A 15,429-nucleotide genomic window follows, 5' to 3' on the forward strand; every position below is an offset into this window, starting at 1 on the left:
GCATATCCCCATGGTTAAATAGTATACCGGGACAGCGTCAGGGTCATAAGAACCATGTGGGTGGGGTAGGGTCATTTCTCAGGAGGGGAGACCTGAGCAGCAACAGCTCAGATAGGTTTTGTCGAGGCCAGAGGGGCACTCGGCTCCTCATGGTGCTCTCGGGTCCTCATGGTGCTGCAGCTATATGGTATAACTTAACTTTGGACTCCTCTTCAGCTGGGCAGACAAAGAACACTGGGAGCAGCATGCGCCTCCAAGACTCTGTCAATTAACGCCCAAAAATGGCAAATGAGGTTTTCAGACCGGAGAAGGTATACAGTATTAGGACCACTGCTTTTCTTGATCTATATTAACGACTTAGACTGGGGGAGGGGGGCGGTGGGGTTTGCAGGGCACAATTTCAAAATTTGCTAATGACACAAAGCTTGGGAAGTATTGTGAACTGTGAAGAGGATAGTGACGGACTTCAAGAGAACATAGACAGGCTGGTGGGTTGGGCAGACACATGGCAGATGGAATTTAATGCACAGAAGTGTGAAATTATATATTTTGGTAGACAGAATGAAGAGAAGCAATATACAATAAAGGGTATAATTCAAAGGAACAGAGGGACCTGAGGGTATGTGTGCACAAATTGCTGAAGGTGGCAGGGCAAGTTGAGAAAGTAGTTATAAAGCATACAGGATCCTGGGCTTTTTAAATAGAGGCATAGAATGAAAAAGCAAGCAAGTTATGGTGAACCTTTATAAAAGACTGGTTTGGCCTCAACTGGAATACTGTGTCCAATTCTGGGCGTCACACTTTAGGAAGATGTGAAGGCATCAGAGAGGATACAGAGAAGATTTATGGGAATGCTTCTAGGGATGAGGGACTTCAGTTACGTGGACAGGTTGGCGAAGCTGAGGCTGTTCTCTTTAAAGAGAAGGTTGAGAGGAGATTTAATAGAGCTCAAAATCATGAGGGATCTGGATAGAGTAGGGGAGAGAAACTGTTCCCATTGGCAGAAGAGTCGTCAACCTGAGGGCACAAAGTTTAGGTGAATGGCAACAGACTAATGGCAACAGGAGGAAAAACATTTTTACACAGTAAATGGTTAGGATCTGGAATACACTGTCTGAAAGTGTGTTGGAGACAGATTCAATCGTGGCTTTCAAAAGGGAACTGGATAATCATCCGAGGAGAAAATTTGTAGGAATACAGGGAAAGAGCAGGGGAGTGGGACAAACTGAGTTTCTCATACAGACAACCAGCACAGATACAAAGGCCTAAATGGTCTCCTTCTGTGCTGCAACCATTCTATGCTAGATCTTATATACTTTATAGGATGTGAGCTTGCATACCAAAAGGGCCTACAGCCTGACTCAGGCACTCTGGCTGCCCTGTGGTAGGCCCAGATGGTGACCGCAGCAGCCACAGTGACAGTGGGAACAGAGTGGTAAGCTGTTCCCCATCATTCAAAAACTCTCCCTATATGTTTCATTCAATACAAAAAAGTAAGAGCATGAGCTTAATTAAAATTGCAAAGCTTTTAATTATCTAGTGAGAGAACTTGAGCTTTGAATTATTATGTATCTATATCATATTAAAATTCTTACATTGATTACATACTCAGTTACTCGGTAGTGCTTCATTTCACGGGATGTGGCCATTGAGACAGGCCGGCATTTGCTGCCCATCCCTAATTGCCCTTGAGAAGGTGGTGCTGAGCTGCCTTCTTGAACTGCTGCAGTCCATCTGATGTGGGTACACCCACAGTGCTGTTAGCGAGGGAGTTCCAATGTTGCCTGGGCTGGAGTATTTCAGCTATGAAGAGAGACTAGATAGGCTGGAGTTGTTTTCCTTGGAGCGGAGAAGGCTGAGGGGGGACATGATTGAGGTGTACAAAATTATGAGGGACATTGAGAGGATATATAGGAAGAAACTTTTTCCCTTAGCGGAGGGGTCTATAACCAGGGGGCATAGATTTAAAGAAAGGAGCGAGAGGTTTAGAGGGGAGTTGAGGAAAAAAATTTTCACCCAGAGGGTGGTTGGAATCTGGCACGCACTGCCTGAAGAGGTGGTAGAGGCAGGAACCCTCACAACATTTAAGAAGTATTTAGATGAGCACTGGAAACGCCATAGCATACACGGCTACGGGCCAAGTGCTAGAAAATGGGATTAGATTGGATGGGTGCTTGTTGGTCGGCGCAGGCGCGTTGGGCCGAGAGGCTTGTTTCTGTGCTGTATAACTCTATCACTCTATGACATTAAAGGAATGGCAATATATTTCCAAGTTAGGATGGTGCTTAGCTTGGAAGGGAATTTGCAGATGGTGGCATTCGCACACATCTGCTACCTTGTCCTTCTAGGTGGTAGAGGTTAAGGGTTGGAAGGTCCTGTCAAAGGAGGTGTGGTGAGTTGCTGCAGTGCATCATGTATATGGTACACATACAGTGTTGTATCATCTTTTCCACACAAATTGATCAAAATGCTTTCTAAAAAAAGGCCTTTTTATTCCTTCAGAAACTAACCTAACATCCAAGATAAGATTTTTAAACAAAACAAAAAAATGCATATTTTGCAATGACACAATTAAATTTATCCACACATTCGTCTTTTAATGCTTTCATTAAAATTTTTATTTGAAGGCATTAGCTTCTTCCAAAAATCTGGGCTTGTACTTTACACTTTTGCTCAGAGCTATGAAACTGTTAACTGAATGTAGATTGTGTAGTCCAAACATCTGCCAGGTGGTATCAGTAACATATTCCTCCAGTTGATATTATTTGAAGAAAAGTCAAAGAAAAAATTTCAAAACCTTTATTCAACCAAAGTTTTTTTTAAGCTGAGTGTTTGTGCACGTCAAGAAAACAAAAGCCTGTACTTATTGTTTTGTCCTCTAATAAATTTCAGAAAGCTATTAAGCTGAAATTGAGAGAGAGAGAGAGAGGCAAGAGGAGTCAAAAATCTGCATGGGAGTGCATTCCTGCATAAATGCCTAGATGAGTACACCTCCACTGCTGGATCCACAAAAGTTTAGAAGATGAGTGGAACGTGGATAACAAATTGCAGCAAAATAGTAGTCATCAAAGCAGGGTAATGTCTGGAGCCATCTGCTGGAAACAACTGTTAAAAATGAAGGATATAAAAGGTTTTAGAATAAGAGGGCGAGCAGTCAGAGATTGTTGTTCGCCAACATCATTCATAGTAGTAGGTTTGATGTTCTGAAAAGGGCTTTCAAGGAGCTAAAATATAGGTTAAGGAGCAGCACCTCAAGGGTAGTAATCTTTGGATTACTCCCAGTGTCATACACTGGACCAGACTGGCACAGAAAGATTAGGATTGTCAACATGTGGCTGGAAGGATGCTGGAGAAGCAAGGGTTTCAGATTCCTGGGATATTGGGACCAGGGAAGGCTGTACAGACAGGATGACTTTACCAAAACCCAAGGGGCACCCATAGCCTTGTGAAAAGTGTAAATAGGGCTGCAGAAAAAAATTTAAACCAGGAATGTGGAGGGGAAAATCTACACTAAGTCAAAAAGTGTGTGAAAGACACCAGCAGGGCATATGGACAGGTTGAGGACCATTAGGTACAATGGAGTTCTGTACACAAATGCACATAGCATAATGAAGAAGCAATTTCAGTAAGGGTTTTTGAGCAATGGAAACAGTACATGCAGAGTTAAGGAACAACAAAGGATGCAAGACTCTGACCAGAGTTACCTATTGACCTTCTGATATTCGTAATGTAATGGGTGGGGGGGGGCAATGTGAGAAAGATGTATAAATGCTGAGAGCAGGGAAGCATATAGAAAAGCAATGTGCCTATAATGGAAGATGTTAATTTTCACAGACTGGGAGAAACATAATAGCTTAAGTGTTGAAGGCAATTAATTTCTATATTGTATTCAGGATAGTTTTCAAGATCAATACGTTTTAGAACCAATAAGATGGCAATGAGTAATGAATCAGAATTGATTAACATTCTGACTGTAAAGAAGCATCTTGCAAATAGTGGCCATACTATGAATGAATTTGATATTAGGTTTAAGAGGGAGAAGGGAGAGTCACAAACTAAGGTTTTAATTTAAAATAAGGCAAATTTCAAAGAGACGAGAAATGAATTAACTGCATTAAACCGGTCTGAACTATTAATAGGTAAACAAACAGAAAAACAGTGGGAAATATTTTGTAAAATCAGTACATACGTCTAACAGGCAAAGGGTTCACTTTTGTGTGGTTAAGCAACATGCAAGGGATATTAAAGCTAACAACAAAATCTTTTTATGAAGAAAAATATAGTGGAAAGACTATAATGATTATTAAGGAAAAGACAGACTTGTTAAATGAATACTAGTATCTGTTTTCATAATAGAGAAAAAGGACAAAATACAAACAGTCCAAAGGAATCTAAAAATAAATTGAGGGAAGAAAAGTGGATTAAATGTGTTAAAAAATGTGATTTGGAATAGGCAAATTTTCAGAATCTGATGGTTATCAAACAGAACGTTAAAATAAATTGGTGAGGAAATTCAAAATGCATTTGTCATGTTTTTCCAAAGCTCTGTAGATTCAATAATTGTGCCAATAATCTGAAAATTTGCAAATGTCACTGCATAATTTAAGAATGAAGATGGGGAGATCCAGGTAACTACAGATCTGCCAGTTTAACGCCAACTGTGGGGAAGTTACTTGTTTGACAATTGTTTGAAAGTTGCAATCAAGACTTTCATTTCTAGTTGCAGTTCTTCTCTATGGATGGTGAAATTTCATACTGGCCAGAAATTGGGAAACCAGTGCTAAATTGAGCCAAATTGTGGGCAGGGTTATGTTGTGTGTTATGTCCACTAAGAATTGAGCCGACACTGCCTGAATTCATTCCAAGTAAAATCTTTAAAGCTGGCTCAATCCCTTTAAATCCTTTGAACTCAATTTCCAGAAATGAAAAGATAAAGTTCTAACTCAATGCTTCATCTTTTTCCACTCTCTGGAGAATTTTCAGTTAACTTGGAAAAAAAACATTTGTTTCAGAAGATGACCATATTGATTTATTTTCAACTCCTTAGCTAAACTTTTCCATCCAATTGCACACTGGGCGCACAAGGCATGGGTCCAGATTAGTCCTGGTTGGAAAGTCTAAAACTCATCCACATTCAGAACAACTGCACAAGCAGAAAATTAACATATTGGATCCGACACAACAGAAGCAAGAAGATGGACTAACTATTGAGAAGAAAAGAATGCATGTCAAGTGATGCAATTAAAACAATTTGGATAGATATACAAAATGTAAGTGCATCATATGTGTACACATATAACAAATGGATATATAAACTGACAAAGCCCTGGCAGTATAAACTATATCTTATTTACAAAAAATGTTGGTGTCTTACTTTGCACCAGTAGATGGAGTCAACACCCTTTTGATTACTATCCAACAGAGCAGTGACACATAATTAAATTTAAATGATATTGAGAAACCTTTTGAAGAACACTGCGAAGGCTGAACAGAGCAAGAAAGAAAACAAAGTAAATTTAAGAACAGTGATTAGATATCAAGCTTACGTTTTTGAAGCTTGTAAACCAGGGTTGCCAACTCTAGTTGGATTGCACCTCTGAGAAGTTTCGTCGCATGACCTCCTGCTTCCAACTGCCCCACCACCACCATCCTGCCATTGGTCATTCGACACATTAATCTGTATGGCAGTCAGTTAATAATCGCAGCTATAATACCCACAATACTCTACACTTCAGAAACAATTTTATACCCATTACATGCTCTTACTGGTTAAAGCATGCACAGGTTATCAGAGCGACATTGCCTGGGAACGTAGCAGCCTTGCTGTTTGTTGTGGTTCTGGTCAGAGCAAAACAGGAGAAGACAATACCCCATGGTTTTTCTCTGAGGTTGCTTGCAGGAATGTAATGGAGACAATGTCTATCAGAACACATTAGATTAATATTGCAATGCCATCAATTAATGAGTTCATTAAACCCAATGGTTTGGTACTGGAATAGCAATTGAGATTTCAAATCCCACCAATACTGAATTCAATAAATCTGAAATGTATGGGCTAGAAGCAGAAAATGACCTAGGAATCTGCTGGATTCTTGTAAAGACCCCAGGGGTTCACTAGTGTACTTCAGGGAAAGTAACCTGCCATCCCTATGTGGTTTGGCTTACATGTGACCTCAATCCCACACTATGTGGTCAACTGTTAATGGTCTCAAGGCAAATAAAGATGGGAAATAAATAAAGCCTTTCCAGCACTGCCCACAAAAATTTTTTAAAATCTTTAGCTTAGCAACTTCCCTTTTCCCAACTTTCTCCCCTTTTGAGGAAGAGAATTTCAAAGACTCATGACCCTCTGCGAGAATACATTTCTCCTCATCTCTGTCTTAAAAGGGCGACCCCTTATTTTTAAACATTGATCCCCTAGTTCTAGATTCTCCCACATGGGGAAACATCCTTTCCACATCCACCCTGTCAAGACCCCTCAGGATCTTATATGTTTCAATCAAGTCACCTCTTACTCTTCTAAATTCCAGCAGATACGAGCCTAGCCTGTCCAATCTTTCCTCATAAGATAGCCCTCCCATTCCAGGTATCAGTCCGGTACTCAGTACTGTCTCCAATGCATTTACACCCTTCCTTAAATTAGGAGACCAGAACTGTACCAGATGTGGTCTCACCGATGCCCTGTATAGCTGAAGTATAACCTCCCTACTTTTGTATTTAATTTCCCTCGTGATAAACGATATCATTCTATTAACTTTCCTAATTATGTGCTGTACCTGCATACTAACCTTTTACGATTCATGCACTAGGACACCCAGATCCCTCTGCATCTCAGAGCTCTGCAATCTCTCTCCATTTAGATAATATGCTTCTTTTTTATTTTTCCTGCCAAAGTGGACAATTTCACACTTTCCCACATTATACTCCATTTGTGAGGTCTTTGCCCACTCACCTAACCTATCTATATCCCTTTATAGCCCCCTTATGTCCTCTTCACAAGTTACTTTCCTACCTACCTTTGTGTCATCAGCAAATTTAGCAACCATACCTTCGGTCCCTTCATCTAAGTCATTTATATAAATTGCAAAAAAGTTGAGGCCCCAGCACAGATCCCTGTGGCACACCACTCGTTACATCTTGCCAACCAGAAAATGACCCATTTATGCCTACTCTCTGTTTCCTGTTAGCTAGCCAATCTTCTATCCATGCCAAATATGTTACCCCAACACCATTAGCTTTTATTTTCTGCAATAACCTTTGATGTGGCACCTTATCAAATGCCTTCTGGAAATCTAAGTATAATATATCTACCGGTTCCCCTTTATCCACAGCGCATGTAACTCCCTCAAAGAACTCCAATAAATTGGTTAAACATGATTTCCCTTTCACAAAACCATGTTGACACTGCCTGATTACCTTGAATTTTTCTAAATGCCCTGCTATAACATCTTTAATAATAGCTTCTAACATCCTGAGACAGATGTTAAGCTAACTGGCCTGTAGATTCCTGCTTTCTGTCTCCCTCCCTTTTTGAATAAAGGAGTTACATTTGCTATTTTCTAATCTAATGGAACCTTACCCGAATCTAGGGAATTTTGGAAAATTAAAACTAATGCCTCAGCTATCTCACTAGCCACTTCTTTTAACACCCTAGTATGAAGTTCATCAAGACCCGGGGACTTGTCAGCCCACAGCTCCAACAATTTGTTCAGTACAACTTCCCTAGTGATTGTAATTTTCTTGAGTTCCTCCCTCCCTTCCATATCCTGACTTACCACTAATACCGGGATGTTACTTGTATCTTCAATAGTGAAGACCGATGCAAAAATCTGTTCAATTCATCTCCCATCTCCTTATGATCCATTACTAATTCCCCAGACTCACCTTCTATAGGTCCAACGCTCACTTTGTTAATTCTTTTTTAAATATCTATAGAAACTCTTACTATCTGTCTTTATATTTCTAGCTAGTTTTCTCTCATACTCTAATTTTACCTTCCTTATCAATCTTTTAGTTATTCTTTGCTTTTTTTATATTCTGCCCAATCTTCTGACCTGCCTCCCATCTTTGCGCAATTATAGGTTTTTTCTTTAAGTTTGATACTATCTTTAACTGTTAAGCTAACCATGGATGGAATTTTTCTTTCTCATTGAAATGTATCTATTCTGGTGTATTCTGAAATATCCCCTTAAATGTCTGCCACTGCATCTCTATTGACCTATCCCTTAACCTGATTTGCCAGTTCACTTTAGCTAGCTCTGCTTTCATGCCCTCATAATCACCCTTATTTAAGTTCAAAATACTAGTCTTGGACCCACTCTTCTCTCCCTCAAACTGAATGTAAAATTCAATCATATTATGATCGCTACTACCTACGGGTGCCTTAACTATGAGGTCAGTAATTAATCCTATCTTGTTGCACAATACCAGGTCTAGTATAGCCTGCTCTCCGGTTGGCTCCAGAATGTATTGTTCCAAGAAATTATCCGAAAACATTCTATGTACTCCTCATCTAGGCTACTTCTGTCCATCTGATTTTTCCAGTCTGTATGTAGGTTAAAATCCCCCATAATTATCTCTGTACCTTTCTGACAAGCTGCCATTATTTCTTCCTTTCTACCCCATCCCACAGTGTAGGTAATCTTATGTGGCCTTTACACCACTCCCACAAGCGACTTCTTGCCTTTATGGTTTCTCATCTCTACCCAAACTGCTTCTACATCCTGGTCTCCTGAACTTAGATTATCCCTCTCTATTGTGCTAATACCATCATTAATTAACAGAGCTTTTCACCTTTTCCTAGCTTCTTGTCCTCCCTAAATGTCATATACCCTTCAATATTCAGGTCCCAATCTATGTCGTCCTTCAGCCATGTCCCTGTAATGGCTATCAGATCATACTTATTTATTTCTATTTGCATTCTCAGTTCATGTGTTTTGTTTCGATTGTTACATGCAATCAGATACAGAGCCTTTAGTTTTGTCCTTTTATTATTTTTATAACCTCTAGCCTTATCTGTTGATTTACTCTTAGATTTAGATGCTCTGTCCCTTCCTGTCACAGTCTGTTTATCATTTCCCATATTAATACCTTTCTCTCTTACTTTGTCTCTATTCCTTGATTTACCATATCTCCCCAAATTTGATCCCTTGCTCCCACTATTCAGTTTAAAACCCTCTCTACTTCCCTAGTTATGCGGCTCGCGAGAACACTGGCCCCAGCATGGTTCAGGTGTAGACTGTCCCAATGGTACAGCCACCACTTTCCCCAGTACTGGTGCCAGTGCCCCACGAACTGGAACCCACCAGTCTTTCAGCCACGCATTAATTTCTCTAATCTTATTTGCCCTATGCCAATTTGCACATGGCTCAGAAAATAATCCAGAGATTATTACCTTTGCGGTTCTAGTTCTTAATTTGGCATCTTGTTCCTCAGACTGACTATGCAGAACCTCTTTCCTTGTCCTGCTTATGTCGTTGGTACCTACATGGACCAAGACAACTGGATCCTCCCCCTCCCACTGTAAGTTCCTCTTCAGCCCTCAGCAGATGTTCCAAACCCTGGCACCAGACAGGCAACATAGCAGTCTGCACTCGCTCTTTGCTGCAGAGAACAGTGTCAATTCTCCTAACTATACTGTTCCCTACTACCAATACATTTCTTTTTACTCCCTCCACTTGAATGGCTTCCTGTACCATGGTGCCATGGTCAGTTTGCTCATCCACCCTGCAGCCCCCACTCTCATCCAAACAAGCTTCAAGAACCTCAAACCTGTTGGACAATCACAAAGGCTGAGGTTCCTGCACTCCTGTCCTCTGGGTCCCCGTACTTTCCTCAGCTGCAGCCACATTCTTTTGTCCCTGACCACTGACCAAATCAGAAGACCCAATCCTAAGGATCCTAATACATAAATGGTGCAATGTGTTGGGATAGAAATTCAGCAGCTCTGAACGTCAGTCCATGAATTTCCTTCTATTAAAGTGAACAAATGGAAAATCCTGAGCAGAATCTGAATTTCTACCATATAGTGGGCTAAAATTTTCACAGGGCTCCTTCAATCTTCCGCTGTATCTTCAGTGGAGGATAAATTTGCAGATTGGGCTCTGATTACGTCCCTGGGACCCAATTACAATTTTAACCAGAGGCCTGTGTGGGGAAGTTTGCATCCAGAGAAGCCGAGGCCAGAATGAAACCCAGGAAGTTGTGTTTTTTTTTGTTTCAGTTTTCCTGTGGGTTAACAGCAGCAGGAATGCTCCTTTAGATCCCACAAAAACACCTTGGGCCTCTCATTTGGAAGACACCTTGCACACTCCCAGCCAGCCACCTATCACCTCCCACCAGGTTCAGGCGACTGACTGGCGAAGCCTGTGCAGGTGGGCCCTGGGAGTTAAAATCTCCTAAGCTCACTGCTGTGGAGGGCCGGACGGTTTGCAACAGGGTACACGATTCTTGGCTGAGTTAAAATCAGGGCTCTGGTTTGTAAATACTGCCAGTGCAACCTTTTTACTGGCTTGTCAGAAGCAGCATCTGAACAGCAAAGGAAAACTTTCCCAGGTGATTTTCTACCTTTCATGAAAGGTACAAGAAATGAGATAAAGCAAAATATGTGGGAGCTGAGGTAAAAAAAAACAAATAACAACTGATAGATGTGTTTAAAATCCTGGCGGATTTAGATAGAGTAAATAAAGAGAAACTATTTCCAATGGTTTAAGGTGAGTAGCAAAATAATCAGCAGTGACATGAGGGAAAAGTTTATAATGCAAAGAGTGGTTAGGATTTGGAATGCAGTGCCTGATAGGGGGTGGAAACAAATTCAATAGCAACTTTCAAAAGAAATTGGATAAATACTTGAAAGAGGAAAAAATGTAGGGATATGGGGAAAAGAGCAGGAGTGGGACCAACAGGGTTGCTCTTTGAAAGATCCGGCACAGACTCAATGGGTCGAATGACCCGTTTCTGTCATGTACTATTGTAGGAGTTTTTTCATGGGGCTACCTTCAATAATTACAAAACTTACCACATGACAAAATATCTGGCTTCACGTCAATTTTGTTAAAAAGCAAATATAGGACATCAACTGCGATACACTAAAATGTCACAGATAGATGTCATAGAGAGATACAGCACTGAAACAGGCCCTTCGGCCCACCGGGTCTGTGCCGACCAACAACCACCCATTTATACTAATCCTACATTAATCCCATATTCCCTACCATATCCCCACCATTCTCCTACCACCTACTGACACTAGGGGCAATTTACAATGGCCAACTTACCTATCAACCTGCAAGTTTTTGGCTGTGGGAGGAAACCAGAGCACCCGGCGGAAACCCACGCGGTCACAGGGAGAACTTGCAAACTCCGCACAGGCAGTACCCAGAACCGAAACCGGGTCGCTGGAGCTGCGAGGCTGCGGTGCTAACCACTACGCCACTGTGCCACCCAAAAATGAACTTGAAAATGCTCAAAAAGAATAAAACAAGTCCCCTTGTGAGTTACATCCAAAGTCACTCACAACCTTTAATTCCCAATGTCACAAGTCTGCATAAAATGCAAACTAAAGTTCACAACGGCCACATTCGTCCTCATTATGAGCAGGAGTTCTAGTTATTTAAATTTTCATTAAACAATTCTTTTAAAATTAAAAATAAAACCAACAGTATTTATAAGTAGAACATCACTTTTTTATTCTTTTTTCCTTTACTGGGATGTGAGTGTCACTGGCAATGCCAGCATTCGTTGCCCATCCTTGAGGTGGTGGTGATCAGCTGCCTTCTTGAACCGCTGCCGTCCATCTGGTGGTGTTTCCATGCATCTGCTGCCCTTGTCCTTCTAGGTTATAGAGATCATGGGTTTGCAAGGTGCTGCAGAAGAAGCCTTGGTGAGTTGCTGCAGTGCATCTTGTAGACGGTACACTATGTATCTCCCCTTCCTGTCTTTTACTTCTGCTCCACTGTCTGTCTCTCTGTTTACCTCATCTTTTTTCTCCTTGTGATCTGATTATCTTTGGCTCCTTTTGTCACTCTGTGTCTCAGCATTTATATAAGGATGTGAGCGTTGCTGGCAAGGCTAGCATTTGTTGCCCATCCCCAGGTGCCCTTGAGCCACTTTCTTCAACTGCTGTAGTCCATCTGTTGTAGGTACACCAACAGTGCTTTTAGGAAGGGAGTTCCAGGTTTTTGACCCAGCAACAGTGAAGGAATGGTGAAATAGTTCCAAGTCAGGATGATGTGTGACTTGGAGGGGAACTTGCAGGTGGTGGTGTTCCCACGCGTCTGCTGCCCTTGTCCTTCTAGGTGGTAGAGGTCGCGAGTTTGGAAGGTGCTGTCGAAAGAGGCTTGGCGAGGTGCTGAAGTGCATCTTACATATGGTACACACTGTTACCAATGTGCACCGGAGCTGGAGGGAGTAATTGTTTAAGGTAGTGGATGGGGTGCCAATCAAGTGGGCTGCTTTGTCTGGGATGGTGTTGAGTTCGAGTGTTTTGGAGGTGCACCCATCCAGGCAAGTGGAGAATATTCTCTCACACTCCTGACTTGTGTGTTGCAGATGGTGCACAGGCTTTGGGGAGTCAGGTGAATTACTCGCCACAGAATTCCCAACCACATAGACATAATCAGGCATAAGGCGCTCTTATTAGGGGCAATTTCCCAACTTCACACTAGGAGCCTTATAAACATACTGGAAATCCCAGCATGCTCTGACCTGAAAATGCATCCACCACCACTGACTCAGTTCCCCCTTCCACAGCCACTGTTTCAGGCTGAACCAAACTATTTACAATCTTGGCATCCTGTTTGACCCTGAGCTGAGCTTTCAGCCCACACCCTCCATCATACAGGGCAAAGACTTCCGTCTCAGTTGCCTGCCGCCACTACTTCCCACTGGCCCAACACCCCTGTCCTTTCTGACATCCATTAACCTCTGTTCTTCCAACACCTCAAATTTAAGATGCTTAAATTTGTGTTTAAATTTATTAAAAGCTTTGCCCCTCCTTGTCTCTGTAACTTTTCCTAAGCTATAACCCTCACCCACCACCCAAAATTGTTTCTTGAGCAACTCTCGCTCTTCCTTGGCTCCACCATCAGCAGCTGTACAGCAACCAAGACCCCAAACTCTCCATAACTCTCGGAACCTTTCCACCTCTCTCTCTTACTTTCAGATCATTCTTAAATACTATACTATCTTTGTATAAGGCCTTCGTTAGTCCAAAGGTTGGGTTAACAAGAATGCTTTAATCAGACAGTAACAAATCACACACAAGAAGGGTCACTGACACGAAACGTTAACTCTGCTTCTCTTTCCACAAAATGCTGCCAGACCGGCTGAGTGATTCCAGCATTTCTTGTTTTTGTTTCAGATTTCCAGCATCCGCAGTATTTTGCTTTTATTATAGTAACAAATCACAGCTCACTTCCTCTCTATAGTACACTGCCAAATTTCATTCACCATCTTTCTATGAGGAAAACACTGTGCAGTACAAAGGAACAACAGCAGTGGTCCTGAGCTGTGGGCTGCCAAGTGAAATCATCGCCAGCAAGTGCAATTTCCTGCTTAGTTCATAACATGGCAGAGCCTGAACAAGATTATTTTGCTTTCAAATGAGATCTTTTCAGCCTAATGTGGCTACCTCATTTGAGATAGAATGAGTACACTTATAACATTATGAATCTTGTGATGTATGCCTACTATTTTATTTGCAACATATTTTGCAGACCACGTTAATAAAAAATAAATGTTTCTGTTTGACAATTATGTACATTTGAAGCTATTCGCCTTCCCTGGCACTTGCATGATGAATAGAAGCAAAATAAAGAGCTATTTAAACAGGATCCACACATACCCATTTTTGTTTTTAAAGTGCAAGCGTTAAAAATGACAGCTGGTAATTTATAAAAAAACTGTATTTAAATTTAAAATATTATTGCCTTGGAGAATTAATCTTTTTGAATTTGGAAATAACTTCAAGATGTCCCAAATCATTTAACAGCAAATTAAGTACATTTAATGTGAAGTTACTGTTGTAACGCATGAAAACATGGCAGCCAATTTGCACTCAGCAAGGTTCCATAAACAGCAGTGAAATCAATGACCAGATTATCTGTTTTAGGTATTGGTAGAAGGTTAAATGTTCAACAGAATACCAGGGCAAATTCTCTGTTCTTCTCAATTGTGCAGTTGCCTGGAAGGTACAGCACAGGCCTTGTTTCATGATAAATAAAGCATGCGCGGCTGCACCAAAAAGTTTAAAGGAACTGCACAACAAATAGAAGTGTCAGTATGCAACAATTAAATTTTAAAGGGAACATTGGTGCTATGGGATCTTTCATCTCCTTCTGAAAGGCCAGGCTGAACCTCAGTTTAACATCTCATCTGAAAGACAGCTCACCTCCAGCAGCGCAGCACTCCCACAGTACTGCGCTGCACTGGAGAGTCAGCCGAGATTAAATGCTCAGGCCTCTGGAGTTGGGGTGAACCCACAACCTTCTAGCTCAAAGACAAGAGTGGAATTTCAGTCTTAACTCTGATGTCAATAAGCAGACTGTGGGCTGAACTTTATAAGCCCGTCGGGCGAAAGAAACTGCAACCCACCCGCGCAAGCCACACGCCAAAAAGCCGCCGCAATTCCAAGCGCGGTGGCTCATTTAAATAGCCTGGGCGGGCCGCCCCACTTGCCGCTCACGTGAACGGGCAGGCTGTCTGTCCCCAGCAATGGCGTCAGCTGCCTGTGCGCAGGCACTGTAGACATTTTTAAAGGGCTGCCAGCCCTACCAGGACATTTAAATATTTAAAGTGACACTGACTTAAAATAAATAAATACATTTCTTTTGCCCCTCTCCCACGGCCCCCCCCAATATCAATTAAATTAATTATTTGCCCTTCCCCCTAAAGCACTGCAATGCCCTGTTGGATAGCCTTATATGGAAACTAAAGGTCTGCAAAGGAAACCCGACCGAGCCAGAATGCCGGACCCGGAAGTGAGACCTGACCCAAACCAGACACACTGTCGGGTTCCGTCAGGGTCGGGTCGGGTAGCAGGCCTTTACCCATGTACTGATGTATAGGCCTGCTACCCGACCCGACCCGGACGGGACCCGACGACATGTGTCGGGTACGAGTCGGGCTGGGTCGCACTTTTGGTCCAGCATTCAGGCTCGGTCGGGTTTCCTTTGCAGACCTTTACATCCCCCACCCCTGCCAAAACACTTAACTTCACAATCTGAATTTCCCCCCCACCCCCCCCCACCAAACTGCGCAAACTTTAACCCTTCCCATCATCCTCTACACCCATGACATTCATTTGACCACCACCCCTCCCCACCAGTGTTGCGCCTTGTTTCCCTGGACGGGGATCCGAAGGCAAGGCAGTGCCAGCTGCTGGGGTGAAGATTGCGGCGGGACATCAGGAGACTCATTTATTCAGGTGAG

General features: G+C 42.1%; 1 protein-coding gene across 7 annotated transcripts in view; it reads right to left on the minus strand.

The window, feature by feature from the left end:
* The window catches only part of LOC137358811 (A-kinase anchor protein 7-like), a 190,790-nt gene that overhangs the window by 85,097 nt on the left and 90,264 nt on the right, over positions 1–15,429 (minus strand). The gene's annotated exons all lie outside the window — the stretch shown is intronic.

This window comes from Heterodontus francisci, chromosome 3, assembly GCF_036365525.1.
Source record: "Heterodontus francisci isolate sHetFra1 chromosome 3, sHetFra1.hap1, whole genome shotgun sequence".
Lineage (NCBI taxonomy): Eukaryota > Metazoa > Chordata > Chondrichthyes > Heterodontiformes > Heterodontidae > Heterodontus > Heterodontus francisci.